The sequence below is a fragment of the Lasioglossum baleicum genome, chromosome 14 (genome assembly GCF_051020765.1).
Source record: "Lasioglossum baleicum chromosome 14, iyLasBale1, whole genome shotgun sequence".
Lineage (NCBI taxonomy): Eukaryota > Metazoa > Arthropoda > Insecta > Hymenoptera > Halictidae > Lasioglossum > Lasioglossum baleicum.
The window spans coordinates 3550835-3564169 of record NC_134942.1 but is presented as its reverse complement, the minus strand read 5'-3'; the positions used below and the strand labels follow the sequence as shown (position 1 = coordinate 3564169).

General features: G+C 39.2%; 1 protein-coding gene and 1 long non-coding RNA gene across 7 annotated transcripts in view; both read left to right on the top strand.

The window, feature by feature from the left end:
- LOC143215827 (uncharacterized) overlaps positions 1-13335 on the top strand; it is a 362235-nt gene that overhangs the window by 173283 nt on the left and 175617 nt on the right. The window lies entirely within an intron of this gene.
- Positions 1-13335, top strand: part of LOC143215834 (uncharacterized) — a 39313-nt gene extending 25978 nt beyond the window's left edge. The window contains exon 2 of the long non-coding RNA XR_013010457.1: positions 1-13335. This exon is cut by the window's left edge and continues 19883 nt beyond it. This is a non-coding gene — a long non-coding RNA (uncharacterized LOC143215834).

Below are 13335 nucleotides of genomic sequence, written 5' to 3'. Positions count from 1 at the left end.
TTTCAGTGAATCAGACAATTTTAGTGGAATTTTGGTTCAATTAGGAGGAATAAAAAATACAATTTGTAATTGGTTATTTTATATTGCTGCTTCCTATTTCACTTTTTTGTTTAAAGTTAAATGCAATATACGCCTCTGCATTATAAGCAAAAGACTTGCTGACCTCGCATTTCTATTTTAATCTTCCAATTAAATCTAAGACAATCAGATATTTTCTTAACCCCTTGCCCTACAATTTATTTTACGGTTTCAGTGATTAGAACTTTCTTTGTGGTTCGTAATTTCCTAAACAAGAAGAGAACTTGTATCTATTGTATGCCTACATGTTCTCCAATAACTATAGGTACATTAATGAAACCAGAGGTGGGCATTATTTGGCAAAACAAATATTTCAGATACTATTTAATATTTTAGATTTTATTTTGCTTCAAGAAAATAGCATTTTAAATAAGATATACAGTTTCGGAAATAATATATTTCTATTTGAACAATATCTGAAACACAAAATAAAATATTTTACTTTTTGAATCGTTATGATACTCTGAGAAACAGCATAAACACTCATAAATGTACTGAATCCGCGAACCATTATTTTATATGTTATTTAAAATTAAGAATAAAGACAAAATACACAAATATTTTCAATATATTCTCTTCAAATAAAATACTATTTTATAAAATTACTGCCCCTCTCAAATATATTGTTATTTTCAAAAATTACTACATCAAATGAAATATTTTATCTTCAAAGTTGTACACATGTTTTAAAATAAATAGGATTATTTATTATGCTATTTAAAATACTATTTTCTCCAGCTCTGTGAATGAAACCAAAATAGAATTTCATCTCGGTATAAAGGAGATTGACAACGTTATTATACAAATTGTATAATTTATTAGACTCTGCTCAGAATCTTCATCAGGAGTCTAACACGATATAACGTATTAAACAAAATTAGTAATAACTATACTGCGGATCTTTGTGCATGTACAGCTTCTGAAAATTTTCGAAAAATGCTAGAATATAAAATTCCACCGAATTTAATACGATTTTTACTTATTTTGAGATCTATAAAGGCTACTACCCCCAAAAATAAGATTATATTAGGTTGGGGATAAAGAAATCCATTATTTTTACGTTATCTCAAGCGGAGAAATGATGGATTTCTTTTTCCGCAACCTAATATTTCTTTCCGCTTTCTTAAAATTTGGCTAGAAAAATTGCATAAACATCCGCAGTCTAGTAATAACGCTGTGATTGGTCTAGAGAAATAGGAGGTCCGCCAAGGTCAGGAAAAATAGGTAATTTTCTCGAGGACAAATGAAGTTTGAAACCGTATAAGTAGCCAAAAGCCTCGCCGCGAGATACCGTTAAGCGCAGACGATTAGCGCCGTTTCGAGCCAGCTCGATAATTGACGAGTATATTCGTGAGAGACGTGTCCGAAACGATTCCAGACCCAGCGGAACGGAAGCATTTCGCAAATCACGGGATTAGGCGAAGGGACGAGAATGGAGCTCGTGCCTCGGGGACGATAAGATCGCCGGAGGACTCGTCGTACGGAAAGGAAGAAAACCGCGAACAACTCGGCGAATATGGATAATCAAGATTGCGTGGATTGCTAGAAAAATGCCAGTCGAATCAGCGGGGAGCGTGTGTGTCGTGACTAATACCGTCATTAACGTCCAAGCTTGTCCCACGGTCCGACAATAAAATCGTTCGCTTTAAAACCGAGCTGCTGAACACCAACGTCGAGCTGAATTTTATTTTGCAAGACGTTTTTACCGAGACTGAACCTGCAAATTGTTTCGCGAATTTTATGCATTCCTGCTGGGCACTAAAATGTAAAAGAGTGGGGGAAAGACTTCATCAATATTTGATTTTTGGTTCATTCTTTTTGGTGTTGTGGGAAAGTGAATGAATTCATTAAGGAGAATGCTTTCAGTGCAATTTGTACTTTCATATTTTTAGACTCCCCTTTGAGGAACATTCTTATGAGACATTCGATCAAAAAATTAATATTTCCAGTCTGAAATAATGTAATTTAAACTTCTATGAATATTTTTGAGCCTGACAAAATTGTTTGGTCCTCGGAGAACCTCACGGAAAATGATTTAATGAAAGTCTCAACATGGTAAAGATATTTGTTCGGTCTTGAAAAAATTGCGAAATGTAGAAGGAATGCTCTCGTCGGAATCCGAGCTGTCGCGATATTTTCCGGCTCTCGTTAAGGCGTATTCTAATGAGACATTTATAAGAGGAGAGCGAGTGGTATTAGTTTTCACGTAGCGGGGCAGAATGACTCAATAATGTGGCAATGTTTGCCGAGTTTGTGTCGGTGTGGATAATCTGCGGCGCGCAAACAGCGTGCCCCGGCTCCGAGTGCATCGTTAACGAGCGTCCGCCGCCATATTAGCCTATATAATTTTGAAAATCAAACGGTCGCGTCGCCCAGGGGCCAAAGATGATCCGTATCTGCAAAAAGGGCGTCTGTCGCGGCTACTCGACCGCGAATTAAAGAACGCCTTTTCAAACCCCCGTTCGAGAAATTGCTGGGGGCGCGTTTTTCCCGGGGCCACGATGTCCCAGTTTTTCTTTTTTTCCCGGGGATTTTCCCTCGCGCCGCATCTTCATATTTTTTGTCGTTTTCCCGAAGCCGCGAAAATCTGTTTTCCGGCTGGTAATTGCGCGACGGTTTTCTCTCTCTCTTTCTGTCATCTCTCGCCCTCTTGTTTCTGGTCGAAGAACCCTTCACCTTTCAAAAAAATGTTTCTTTTCTCCCAATTCCCTCCTTCCTTTTCGCTCTTTCTTTCGTTCGTTCGCTCGTTCGCTCGTTCTTCTTTTTTCTCCGTTTTTTCAAGCCGAGGTCTGAGGGGTTCATTATGTGATCCCGGGGGTAGCCAAGCGGATGAAACTCTTTAGAGGGGACGGTTGCACGTGAAATGATCTTGATGCGATCCAAAACGATGCGCCAGATTTCGTGGAAACCGCTCCCGCCGGCCCCATTTACATCCTCGTAATTCGCCGCACTGTACCAATTTGGAAAAAAAATCTTTTCAAAAGGCCCGCGCCAAAGACAGCTGCGCGCACACCGCGCGCAGCCATTGACTCGTTCAGCGTTGCGGATTTTCGCTGGCCTCCCGAATATTGATCAAAAGCGCGCGAATAACTGTTTGCCGACAAATTCAAAATTAACACTGCATATTTTTCAACTCACAATTTTACTGAAATCTTAAAGACGCTTTCATCGACATAGAATACACTTGTTTGAGAAGTCCAAAATCATATTACAATATATATTATAAATAGACTGTGCATCTTTATGCAAAATAAAAAATGTTTGCATTGATTGCAAGACACAGGAGCCAAATAGAAAATTCTTTTCCCTTTTAATTGTCTTATTAAGCTGAAATTAGTAAACTGATGTCCTTAGATCTTCGTAATTCGTTCACTGCTTTAAATTGCACGTGCTCATTTTTGCCATAAATGCATAAAAAATCCGCAGTCTAATTATAAAATTATTTCGATCATTCACGAGCAAATTGACAACTTTCATCATTTATAAGAGAATTTACTCGCCGATCCCGTGTTTTAACAGCTGATTTCCAACAATGCAGTTTATTCGGAGCTTCGTAAAATTTTTCAGCAACAGCCCTGCGGACCCCTTCGAATTTCTCTCGGTGCAGGAGAGAAAGCGTCTCTCTCGCCTTTTCCTTTCTCCGGTTATTGTTGCAGACAAACCTATTTAACCGTCTCGCGTCGCGAGCTGCTGGGCGAGAAGTAAGCGAATTCCTTGACACGTTTCGCGGCGCAATCGCGTTTTTCCCTGCGGAAAGAAATTGAATTCTCGAACCGGCTGGGTGTCGGGGTTTCTGTGCGTGCGTGTGCGCGCGCGCGCGGGCCACCGTCGGAAGTTTTAGCGGACGAACAAAAGTACGTTGATAAACGTTTATCGGGGTGCATTAAGAACCTGGAACGAAAGAAAGAACGGACGAACGGGAAAAGAAAAAAATGGAAGAAAAGTCGTGATTATCGCGGAACACATTAGGATTCGAGCGTGGAGGGAAAAGATAGAAGAAAGGAACTTGCGAATAGAGAAAGAGAGAGAGAGAGAGAAAAGCGGAACGAAAAACGACCGGGGACGAATAAAGTCTCCTTTCAAATAAATTTCTCTTTAGGAGCTCCCTCGCGAGAGAAAGAGAGGGGCAGAGGGGCAGCGATCTTCTCTCCCTTACAGAGAAGATTGAGTTCCACGAGCGCGCGTTTTATGAATAACAAAGAACGGTTCACGTTGAAATAATTCGCAAAAGTATTGCCGGACTCCAGACGGATAATACAATAACAAAAGCGTGGTTGTTCCGGCAAGCCAACTTTTCAATTAATTCGTTCACGTTTATCTCGAACAGAAGACGCGAAAAGGGTTCGGCTCGGTTTCGAAGGGTCTTCGTTTCTTCATTCGAACAAATGTTTTTCTCCTGGCCATTCTCTCCTTTTTTTATCCCTTTATTTGCTCCCATCTTCTTCTTCGTCTTCGCCTTCTTCTTCTACTCGTTTTACTCTTCTTGTTTCGCAAAGCAACGCTAAATAACTTTATCGTGCGCGTGTTGAATTAAAACAGGCAACCTCGAGTGCACGAAAGCCTTTAGTATTCACGTAATACACGCAACACACCTGCATCACGAGTCACACCGACGCACACATGCAACCGCCGCTGCCGCGCCGTTGCATTTCTCTTTATGAGTTCTGCATAGTCGTGAACGTTAACGAATTTCCCGAGATCCGCGGCAGAAGTTATGCTGACTTGTTCCATCGCGGTTTTATAATGAAGGATCTTATCGTCCGTAACACTGAAGCTGATTGATTAATCGGTCGGCTCGGTTATGTCCAATTTGGTGTGTTTTTTTCCTAGAAATGCATCGTTGCAGGCTGATTAGTCGCGGATTTCATGAATTTACTACAAAAATCGCAAGGTGCATTTTTGAAGAATGGAAACATTAAAGAAGTTTGATAATATTGCTGTGATTGGATTGCATATTTTATGCATTTATAAGGAATCAAAACATTAAAGAAGTTTGAAAATCTTGCTGTGATTGGATTGCATATTTTATGCATTTATGAGGAAAATGATCAGCAGCATATTTAATGAACAAAAACACTAGAGAAATTTTAAAATATCGTCATAATTACACTGCATATTTTGTGCATTTATAAAGAATCAAAACATTAAAGAAGTTTTAAAAAATATCTTGATAATTAGACTGCATCTTTCATGCATTTATGACAAAAATGATGTGAAGAATTTTTAATCAAGGCTGTATTTTTTTGAACAGTAAAAAGATTAAAAGAGTTTTAGAATATTCTAAGAATGAATAGGTGATATACAAGACAGTAAAAACATTAGGAGAATTTGAGACCATCCAGTATTTTGGAACAATTAAAATTATTAAGAGGAGAGACACATTTCTATGGTGTTTTTTATTTCTAATAATTGACAGAATTTTTATTTTGGATCTGCATTCTGTTATAGGGAATATTGGAATTGCGATTGTTCGCCTGTTGATGGCAAGAATTGTTAATTAAATGTTCCTGTTATGGTTAGAACATGGATCCAAATTTTCCAGTACGAAGCTGGGAGAGCTTTCTGTTATTAAACAGAAAGTCATACCCTCCATTACGGGTGTTCTTAGTTAAAAGGGGAAAGGAGAGCTTCATGAAATTAATACGGACCTCTCGCTCCAACGAAACAACACGGAAAGTCTGTTTCCCCTTCGAATATGTATTTTTGCTATTGGAGAATAATAAATGGAGCTTCATTGTAGAGAATAGTAAACAATATTTATTGTGCCGGCAGAAGTCTTCCATCGGAGAACCTGTTTCCGGACATCAATTTCAAATAAACTAACACGCGAACATTATTTCTCGTTGTATTATTATTTCTTTTGGGAGGAAATAATAAATTGTTATCTAATATAGTGGAAACTTCAGTGTATAGCATTGTTTAAATAACGATGAAAATTGATTGCAGGTCTTCATAGAAAAATTTCCATTTTCATAAATCACTTCGTATTGAGGAACCAAAATCTCTGAAAATAAAAGTAAATTATAGGCGACATTCATACGAGTGTCTAAAAATTAACGTGAACATTTTGTGGTATTTTTAGTGAATAAAATATGATTCGAATGAAAATTAAATTACGAGAAAGAGTAAAGAGAAAGAATATTGTTAGACCTCTTGCTGGAAAATAGGAAATTCTCTCTCGACTCTCTTCGACTGGTTATTACCAAATAAATACAATAATTAGAATTCGAGAATAGAAAGTAGCGAGTACGAGCGATTGTGTAATAACGTTTCGTCGGATCGTCGTGAATAGGTTTCACAAGCCATGAAAATATTCGTTGAATGGGGAGAAGTCTGCGTCTCTGTAGTTGATACGATCGCATTTCATCTTTCCGACATCTTGTCAATGCGTTCCGCATAACAATTCCCCGGCTTCATTATTAAACCATGTACCGATAACCGGGCAGAACTGTTTTTATTGGAGTATCGATTCGCTTAATCAAATACGTGCTCTCTCTCTCTCTCCTTCTTTCTCTCTCTCTATCTCTCGTCCTCTCTTTCTGCGCGCAGCGATAATAAAACAGCAACAAAGTTTAAACGAGCTCCGGGAAATGAATTTTCCCGGCAGAGTGTGGCGGGTGTTCGGAGCGTGTTTCATTCGGAAAAATGGCGGACGAGGGAATAATCGGGCGTCACTGTCCGCCTTTAATTATGCTGTTGACTCATTTCCTCCGAAAATCATTCGATCGAGCCAGATAACGTATTACGTTGACAAACAGACCGGCGATTAGTGGGACGTTATACGCCAATGGTGACACAGCCGAGCCTCTGCAGTCTGTTTAAAACCATTGGCGTAGCGTGCGACCGACACCCGGCGACCGTGAAATTTATTCATTTATTTGTCACGTTTTTGTTTCACGCTGATTCGTACAATCACTTCAGAAAGCACATCCCGTGTTACCGTCTGCTCCAAATTTTCGATCAATTTTCGAATTTTAGAAACAAAATGTGCTCGTCAATCTAATTTCCATTTTTGTGAAACGTACATGCTCAAGATTAATTTACTTCGCTTAATAGTTACACGTGAAATAAACATTTCATTAACATTTTATTCTGGCTGTTATGTACGCGCTGTTTTTAAGCATCGAGTGTGTCGATTTAATTCTTCTCGTAATTAACAACTTTCTTCGTAAATTAATTCATTTTTGGTAAGTTTTTATTGTTTGAATTGTAGATTGCAGTTCTCGATTGCGTGAAACGCCGTCGGTGGCCGATCGCGTGTATTGGGTTCGCGCCTGCTGCCATAATTAATTTCGTGATCGCGTCAACGGTTTGTAATTTCACCGGCGCGCGGAAGCGGGCCCGAACAACGTCGCCAGATCAAGACTTGTCCCCCACCCTTCTTCGACGCCGTTCCCCCACTTCCCAGCCACGATATCACGTGACTAATCCGGTGCTGTCAGAGAGGGGGTAATTTCTTCCCTGATCTGGCAACACTGGTTCGAACGGAGGAACAGTACTCACTGGAAAATGTCTCTCGTTCGCCTAATGAGATTTATTTCTTGACGAGAGTCGAACGGTCAGAGAACGGTGTCGACGAGTTTCGTTTTGGTAGAGCCGGATAGAGGTCGCGGCAATTAGCAGCGGACGTTTACGGAAATATAGATTTGCCTTTTTCCATCTCTCTCTTTCTCTCTTCGTCCGACTAATTTACTGAAACCGGAGCGAAATGAGAATTTTTTCATCGACTGGCCCGGAATTTTATTAGGTCTCGGGTAAAATCGAAACTCGATTAAACTACTCGCTGTATTGACATTTAGGCGATCGAGCGGCTCATACATATACGAACGTGTTCCCAATGAAAGTTCGGCGCGACCTCTGTTACCCGAACCTTCGATATCCGAAGTCTGTTGTGTCCCAACAAGGTTCAAATTCGATCATTCGTAGGCGCTCTGGTTTTTCCCACCTTCTGTAAGAACACACAAAATGTCTGGAAAGATTCCAGGACTCTTATTCAAGCCTCGACTTCGATATTGTTGTCGATAAAAAATAAAAATTCTACGAACTAAATTGAGGGAAGTGAGAGTCCCCCCTCGTGTCCCTTGGGAAGGATTCAGAAGCTACATTTTTTTATTTATATTACATCAGATGATTGAATAAGTTCGTGTTCGACTTGAAAATAAAATTCAATGTTTAAATTTTAAAGAATACAGATTTATTAATCAATTATTCAATTTCTAATTGTAGAAAGAAAATGGTGACCATATACTTTCTTTTTTACACTCCGTCGCGCAGTACAGTTGGCGACATCTATGAAAATCAGGGACGAACTTGTGTAATCATCTAATATTTCTAAATATTTTACATTACATTTAAAATATGTTATAAGACAAAAATATATTTATAAACATTATGGGGACTCTGCACCAGGGAAATCAATTATTATTGTGAGTGATGTGTTAAAATGAAACATCCTACCCTTCGGAGAAATTCGAGAGTGAAATTTGGCTGTTGAACGACTCGGGTCGCCCGCGCAGGGTTAATTCGGATAATCGAGGGTCTATTGTATTTCACTGGGTATACTCTTGCCCGTGTGTCCCCGGATCGGAACACGTATTGACAGAACAAGAGAGGAGATTACAAGGCGGTCGTCCCGTTGTATTCTTTAATCGATAGATCGGTCGACAGAAGGCCCGGGCTCACGTGAAACGACTTACGAGCCTGCGGATTTGCATAAAGATCTCCTCAGAGCGTATTTATACACACGCATGAGACGCGAGCCTATATGTTTCAGTATAATTCATGCTGCGAGGCGTGCAATTTGTACCGCGCGACCAGATACACAACGCGCGTTGTAAATATAAATTTTCAATTTAGTATTAAGGATATTGATTTTACGTGCTCGTTGTATAATGGCACTCGCCCGATTCCCGAGCTAATTTATATGTATCCGGTGTGCGCGGAACACGTGCGAGTCTCTCCAATATTTTAGTAACATTGCTGCTCTGCAATTAGAATTTTTGATGTGACAGATCGTGTCAAATGTTTTAATCAGCTCGCCGTCAAGTTGAAAACTAGAATTTACAATTAGAACTTCTCTGTGTCCTCAGAGTTGTCATATTAGGGGAATTGATTCGAATGGAGGGGAAGGGGAAGGTGGAGTGGGGAGACGAATCTTAATCTGGTGTCACTCGACAGCCATTTTGAATGTTAGTGAAGAATCTCTTGACGGTTTAAAATATGTTTTGATTGGATCGCTCCAGAATCTAAAATGCAATTTTAATGCTTTCTACCATTTGTAATAAAGAAATGTTTGCGTCAACGTCCTACGTGTAATTAAAATCTTTTCTATGCGTTATTCGAGGCTGACAAGGCCGCCATTTCGTTCGAACGTTAGAAAAGACGAAGAACGACGCGACTATTTGAAATATTTGGATTGACTCGCTCGAAAAAAGCTAGAAAATGTTCTGCCATGCGCAATTAGAATTTTTCTATTTATCCGAGGACTCTAATTAGCGACAGGTTTTTTCCAGCGACATTGCACGGAACTATTAAATCTGCATAGTCGAGTTTGCATATCTCGCGTAACTTCTGTCGGCTCTGTGCGGGTTCGTTCGCTTTCGATTCGATTACAATATTAGTTGCAGCAAGAGCTCTCTCGACCCAGATAAGAATTCAATTTTATATTGAAAAAGGTTCTCGTGTGCGCCCGGCTACCCCCTCCCCCCCCCCCCCCCGATATATATTATACTTTCTAAATAATATTCGAGGGGACAGTTTCTCCGGGGGATGAATGAGATTCCGCCTTTTTATCCAATAAAAAATTGACAAGTGAGGATTTATGCGAGCGCCGCTCTCGGCCTTCGCCTCTCTCGCACGGATTCGCGAAAGAATATTTTCTGCTCTCGGCTCGTTTCGTAAATTTCCGGCCAAAGATCCGGCTGAAAGACGGCTCTAATATTTATTTATAGCTTCTCGGGGTTTGTTTTCCGTCTCTGCGGGGGAAATCGGGAAATATCGCTGATGATCGTAAATTCCACGGGTTCTTTAAACTGAAAAATAATTCGCCGGGAATTCCAGATTGGAACTGTGTGTCCCTTTATTTGTTCGTCGATCGATTCGAAAATGTGGAGAGTAAATTTCCCCGTGGAAAATCCGAAGAAAATTCTCGGCTTAGGTGAGCTGAAATATCCCGGCGAAATGCGTTTATTTATTGCTTCACCGGTCTCGAGGGAAACGGAAAATTGCACACGTCGAATTAACAACGCCAAAAAATTGTAATAGTTTGATCTCATATGATTCTTTTCACAAAATAGAGAGGAGTAGTTTATGCACTATCATGTTTGTGATTTTTTTAGTTTGTTTATTGTTGAGAGACAGACACATTGCAAAATGGATACAAACAGAAACAGTTTCGTGATTTTTACAGTCCGCGACTTATTTAAGAGAATAGAAAATTATAAATTTCTCATTGGAAATACGAAAAAATGAACACGGAACTAGATTGGAAAATAGTTGAGGCTTCTCTGCAGTAAATAGACCCATTATAAATTTTCTGAAATCACTTAAAAATTGAATGAACTTCGCCGAGAAAAAATAGAAAATCATAGAAATGTTAAATCTCGGTAACTTTATGTCCAATTTAAGTTTGTTTCGGCGACGAAGAATGAATATAATCGAGGAAATTCGAAGTAGACGGTAGCCCCCCGATGCAGCCGCCTATGTGCCGTCCTTGGCAGTTTGCCGCGCGGCGAAACAGTTGTCTGTGAATGCTTCTACCCACGCTTCCAGCCGGTGACAATACTTGGCCAGTTAGCACAGAGAGGGTTTCACAATAATAGGAAAAAAGGTGACCCTCGCCATTCAGGCCCAAAGCGGTTATTTCTCACTATAATTTAATAACGGCCTGTATTTTGATAACGTTATTATTTCATGCGACTCCGTCGAGAAACGACCGGCTAATACTTACCGGCGATTTACGCGTATCCTCGCAGTTAATTCGATGGAAGTGACTCTGTCAGTGCCTCGACTCGACATCCTTCATCAATCGAAACAATTCAGGTATTACAAGCAATTCTCCATTCGCTACCAATCGTCACCGACATTTTATCAGACCCGGGAAAAATTTACATAAAATAATTATTTTTCAATCATCTAGTTTATTAAATATGGAAATAATTTATTCGTCGGCAAAAATCGTCTAGTTTATCGAACTTGACGATTTCTGAAAAATGTGTTGAACTTGAAAGTTGTTTTGAAGATTCGAACAGATTTATTTCAAACACAAAGTGACTTTGTATCGAGTACACAGTGTTCAGCACCTCCCACGCATCAGATAATAATAGTGAAAGCCGTATTGATCGAGGCTCTAGTGTGTTTATTTTTGTACAAGTTGAGCATTAAATTTATAAAATAATTGGCTAGGACACCGGTGAACTCCGATTCTATTTTCCACCACTGTTTCAAAGTATATCAACTAATAATTTAAATATTGTGCGACTAGACTAGTGTTCAGAGATCTCTACACGTCAGACTTCAGACACTAATAGAGTAGTGAAAGTCGTATTGATCGAGGCTCTGATATGTTTATTTTTGTACGGGTTGAGAGCATTCAATGTTTAAAATAAAATTAGTTGGGGCACCAGTAAAGTTCGATCGCATTTTGCGTCGCAATAAACTAAAACAATTTAAATTTTGTGCGAATAGTGTTGAGATAAACGTTCCGCATTTGTGGCACTAATAAATTAGTGAAAGTCGTATTGATCGAGGCACTGGCGTGTTTATTTTTGTACAAGTGGAGCATTTAATTTATAAAATAATTATTTGAAACACCTGTACAGGTTGATTACATTTTGCATCTATTTAAAGTGTATCAATTAATAATTTACATTTTGTGCAAATACAGTTCGGATTAACGTTCCACATTTCTGACGCTAATGAATTAGTGACAGTTGTATTGATCGAGGCTCTGGTGTATTTATTTTTGTACGAATTTAGTTACGGCCCCACCAGTAAAGTTCGATTATATTTTCCATCACTGTTTTAAAGCATATAAATTAATAGTAGAGCATTAAATTTATGAAATAATTATTTGAAACATCAGTTAAGTTCGATTATACTTCCCATCATTGTTTTAAAGTGTATAAATTAGTAGTAGAGCATTAAATTTATGAAATAATTATTTGAAACACCAGTAAAGTTCGATTATACTTTCCATCACTGTTTCAAAGTGTATAAATTAGTAGTACAGCATTAAATTAATAAAATAATTATTTGAAACACCAGTAAAGTTCTATTACATTTTGCATCGCCGTGTTAAATCGTATAAATTAATAGTAGAGCATTAAATTCATAAAATAATTAATCAGGGCACCAGTAAAAAAGATCGATTATACTTCCCACCACTGTGTTTAAATGCATAAATGAATAATTTAAATTTTGTGTCAACAGTGTGTTCAGATAAACGTTCCACATTTCTAGCGCTAGTTAAGTAGTGAAAGTCGTACATCGTCCGTGTTTATTTCCGAGCATTGAATCTGTGAAAGAATCCTCGCAATAGCGTTGTTTATAGCGGATCTAAGGTATCGGGAAAGCGTAAATGTAGGAGTGAGAATTCAGCGCGTCGGTTTATTTCGTGGCGCAGCGTAATATTGTTGGCTTGTCGAGCAACGAAGGCGATAAATGGGATAAGAAGTATCGGCGGAGGTTAGCGGGCAAAAATTCAGCCCATTAATTCGATCGAGTAATGCGACTCCAAATAGTCCATTAAGTGTCGCGATGGCGGTCATTGAATTATATCAGCGTGTTCGTTACACATCTAGAAGCCGTTCCGCTCGCTCGCGCGTTTCGAAATGATTCCTCGAGTGGCGTGTTATAGTATTGAATTGTTGCCGATGCCAGCAGCGGTTCTCTTTTTCCTTCAATGTTGCTCCGATATGGTTTCCTTTTAGTTGCGATTATTATCCGAGGCCCCCGAGATCTTTATGCAAATGTTGCGTTCCTATCGGAGCGATATACGGAGACTGGCATTAAAACAGAAACCTGTTTGCTTTATCCAGAAGTTTATCGGATTTCGGATAGGTTGAAAACTTAATTAGCTGTCGTTGAGCTTTTTACTGTTCGCTATAAACGCAAGTTACATCCCCGGTTTCATTATCATTGTTGTTAACACGCCGCACGGAGTCTTTGTTGTTCTTCGCGCACGAACGTGTCTCTGTGTGTGCGCATACTTTGACTGGTTGTCGGCTAATTGCTCGCTTCGCTGTAATTAATAATCCA